This window comes from Acyrthosiphon pisum, chromosome X (assembly GCF_005508785.2).
Source record: "Acyrthosiphon pisum isolate AL4f chromosome X, pea_aphid_22Mar2018_4r6ur, whole genome shotgun sequence".
NCBI lineage: Eukaryota > Metazoa > Arthropoda > Insecta > Hemiptera > Aphididae > Acyrthosiphon > Acyrthosiphon pisum.
Window position 1 is genome coordinate 63,517,939 of NC_042493.1, and position 4,958 is coordinate 63,522,896.

The window sequence follows — 4,958 nt, forward strand, 5'->3', positions numbered from 1 at the left end:
AGCACGCGGGTATATTAATTTTGTTATTTAAATACAATTATATTATTTTAACAGTATATCTAATACATGAAAATATTAGTAATAATTTATTATTTTTTATTATTGTTCTTGGTATCTAATTTTGTGCTTTTAAGTCTAGTGGCATAACCAAGATTTATCAATAGTGTGGAAGTAAGTATATACATTTGTTATTCATCTATCGTACATAACATGGAATATTGGGAGTTTGGACACGTACCTAGGACAATAGTAACCACGGACGTATGCTCGGACCTATACAGGTAGGTACAAAATGTCTCAGTACAGGTAGATAACATGAAATAATATAAAATACAATTTAAATGCCAATGTAATCACAAAATTCATATCTCAGTATCTCGTATAACCAGTATCTTATCTACAAGCTAATGTCTTAAGTCAATTTCCTACGACCATAAACCTATAAACTAATGGACAGCGCATTCCACTCCGCCTTGCCCTCAATGAACGGGAATCATATGAGATAAAGAAAAAAGAAAGAACATAAAGTGGTGGTATTAATAGACCTATGAAACTAATACTGTATTTCCCCTCATTCTCTGTTCTTTTTTACTCTATATTATACCCCTGACCTCTCTCTCTAAGTGCTGTCCGTTAGTTTACAGGTCTATGGGCCTGATTCAAGGCTCGTGGCCTTTGACTGTACCAAGGGACTGTGCCAAGAGAATGCGCACTATGATGAGCCGCGCTATAACGATCATCATAATTCCCACGCCACGTCTATAATACCAATCGAACACGAGCCATGTGTCATGGAAAGCCAGCTAAAGTATCTGCTCTAGAAATTCTCTGGTTATCTCCGGGATATCATCCTTCTTGAAATTATATTATTGGACAGTCTGACACAATGTGTTCCACTGTCTGATGATTTTCATTACCACAGCCACATTCAAGGATATCTCTAAATATCCATCTGTGTATCAAATACCCATATCTGCAAAACCTATTTTGAACTGGTTCAGAGACAAGGACTGATGGCCTGATAGTGCAAATCCCACAATTACCTAGACCCAGGGCTTACCGTTATCAATAAAGTCGGTAATCGGGTCCGGTAGGAGCCGAAAATTTTTGAAAACCGGTAACCGGTTACCGTTTAATTTTGATATTTTGGTAACCGGTAACCGTTTCTTTAAAGATATTTCAAACACTATGATAACCGTTAATCGTTTAAAAACCGTTCACAAGGTTTTTTGGTAATCGGTTACCGCTAAAAACCGGTTTTTTAAAATAATTTTTTCAATTTTTTAATCATATTTTTAAAACAGTTTATTTAGGCCATTCGTGGGTTGATAACATAACTATTATTATTACAAAAGCAAAAACTTAATATGCTTTAATTTGGTCGATTTCCCTCAATTTAAATATTTATTTTTTCAAACTGCTTTAAAGTTTAAAACATATGTTCAAGATAATGGCCATCTTAATCAATCAAAAAAATATATTGCATAAAAAAATGTTATTGTTATAATATTTTTTTATTTATAAATGTAAAAAACCAAAATTAAATATAATAACTTTCCAAGATGACACTAAGAGTGATACATTGACACAGAACTTTTTGGTTATACTGTATATATTACAGTACTCCAAAAGATCGAGTATTTTATGCTAGCCTTCGGACCGATCCTTGGAGCAAACACTACAAATAACAAATGCAGAACCAGGAGGGTTTGGGCTCTGGGAGTTGTAATTTAATACTAAACTGTTTATAAATATATGCAAATAAAGTATAATGAGCTAAAAACCTAAAAATTTTAAAACAAATTGCTTACAATTAAACTTGGAAGGTCCCCTATCTAAAGTAAGTTGTGGTACTGTATATAAATGTGTATATTTCTAAGAAACAAAGATTATAACAGACGACAGCATTAAAATATCGTAAATACTAAATGGACTGAGCCCCTATTCCATCAACTATTTCGTAATAGGAATCAGCGCACGAGGACGACGTTTATGACGGTATTTAAAATATATAGCTATACACTTATATACCTATATATATAAATATGTGATATTTACAACAGATAAGCAATAATCGACGGCAGTTAATTGGGGAAAAAATTTAAAAATAGCTGGAAAATTAAATTCAACTATAATGTAATCATGATTCATGACATAATTCAAGTATTAAGTTCCACGAAAAAACCGTTAATTTTTTTGGTCGGGAATAGGTTTTGGTTATAAAACCGGGATTGAAAATATGAGGTAACCGTTTTGATGTTAACATTTATATATTTACCTTGATTACCGATAACCAATAACCGCTTCCAGCATTGCAAAACTAAAAGCGGTTATCGGTTTTCGGTTCTCAAATTTACGGTTTTTTTACCGGTTTTCGTTACAAACCGGTTACCGGTTTTAAGCCCTGCCTAGACCCAAACTTTAATGAACTGAAGTTTTAAACGACTTATACGAATTAAAGTACACCCACAAAGTAAAAAGACAATTCAAGACTTCAAGTAAAACAAGGTCATCTAGATTTGGGATGCAGCTCAGGTGAATTATTTAAAAAAACTAAATTTGATTGTAATAACACATATTATTTTTCTTCTTACTTTAAGGACAAAATTAATTATATAATGCATGTTCAATGTTACTGAATTTTGTTTTGATTCTTTAAATGTTTGTTTTTTAGATGTGTAGCATCTGTATTGATTTTACAATGTAATATGTCTTTAAATGTATTTATCATCACCTTTTGGAGTAGTGTTAAAATGCTTAGATTATCAACTTAATCATTTGTCGTATGTAATGATTTATATCTTTGAATTCAAATTTAAAACATACATTACCATGACTTATTCAATTACGAGATATACTAGACACCTATGTACTGTATATCAGAACGGTTATCTACTTTTCACCTTTTTAATTATGATAGTGTGTATTACCTATACTCTTATGAATAAAATTATGATAGTATTACAGTTTAACTACTAATCTGGTAAAGCATATAATACCCTCTATATTTTTACAATTACTAAGTTGGTAAATTAAAATTTTTAGTTATTTATTTTTAATGTACCTACTGTACATATTGCATAAAATTGATAGCGAGCACAAACAATTTATAATAATTAATGTATTGTTTTTTCTTGTTTTTAATAATGCTGGTGCAGCTTACATTCATTTAGTACTAGTGAAGTTGACATTTCCGGGAGTCCGGAAGCCGTCATAGGTAAGTCAAACGCATATAAATAACACGAACATGTAAAATGTTGTTTGCATGTAATGGGGTAATATTTAAAGGTAAACTTAAGAAAATTTTTATTTTTGCTCGATTTTTTTTAGGTAAGCATATAATGTGGCGGTTGTATTTTTTAAAACCGTGCTTGACACTTTTGGAAAAAAATGAGTGCACCAACACTGTTACAGTGGCGTTATGGTCCACTAGCAACAGTATGTCACGCGTGATGACCTTGTTACTTGACCTTGACGGCCTATGAATAAACGTTCGCGCGAGATTCATTGTAATATTCATAAAATATAGGTATGTATTATTCCTGCCCATAGTGTTCAGTTTTCCTACTATATTATCATTATTATGTACGTTTCCGATAACGAACGAGTATGTTACTATTATTATTATTAAATAATAATAATAATAATATAAAGTTGTAACATTTAAGTTATTAAACCATGTGGCGTGGAACAACCTAAGGTTGTTGACCCACGATAACTACTCTGAAATAAACAGCGAAAAATAATTAGGTGACTCGGTGCCCGACATACTTACACACAAAAATCCTTCTTAATCTAACTATTGGAAATGAATAATAATAATATTTATAATTTATATGATAATGAATTTGATTAAATAATGCACAACTTATAAACATTATAATAATATTAAGTAACTATTAGAATTTAGCAATATTGATATAATTACATGGTGTTCTACATTGGAACACGTGGAACGTTAACGGGAGAACCTATCATCGTCCGAATGTCAGAAACATTAAAATATTGTAGATATTACCTATTAATTTTATGAAAACCATTTGTTATAATATTATAGTGATTATTTGTAAACAATTTTTCTTCTGTAAATAATATGTTAATGATTAAAGTCAGCTATCTACATTATTTGAGTCATTTATCAACAATAATATTATACAAACACGGCCAAAAGTTTTTTGAGGACGCTAATATTTAGTGAACAAATTATGGAGAACAAAAGTCAATGACTTATCTACCTTTGTATTAGATGAACAAATTACTGTAACACCAGGCACGGATCCAGAGCAAAGATCTAAAGGGAGGGACTTATTTTAACAACAAATACAATCACAATATACAGTTTATTCTTAATTTCTAAAAAAGAAAATTCCCAAATTTCACTCCGTGGAAAATATATTTTGTCATTAACTTAGAAATCTCAGAATTCAAAAAAGAAAACACCAGTCCATTTATGTACAGAAACATTTTTCAAAACACAATACAAAAATACCATAACTACAAACACAGTAGCCAGGATTATGAAATGGGGGGTGTTTTAAGTATAGATTAAAACCAAGTTTTACAGTTTTCGTATATAAATAAATTAAGGGATCAGAACTTGACTTGTTGCACTAAAAATTATCAAAATATGCAGTCAAAATTCTCAAAATATGCTTAAATATATGTACTATGTAGCAACATTTTTATATTATTTTTGAAAAATCATAAAACATATTGTAATTTTGGTAATAAAAAACTAAAAAATAAGTAGGTATTTAAACCTGATAAATAAATAAATAAATAACAACTTAATTTTTAAAAATACTGGCATACAATACTAGGTTAATAAATAAGTAATGACGAATAACGTGATATGCGAACACCGTGATAAACTAACACGTTCTGATGCTCATTCATTCGCACAATCTACAATATAGATATAAATTACAGTTTAAACACAGTTTTGTCACAAAGAGACT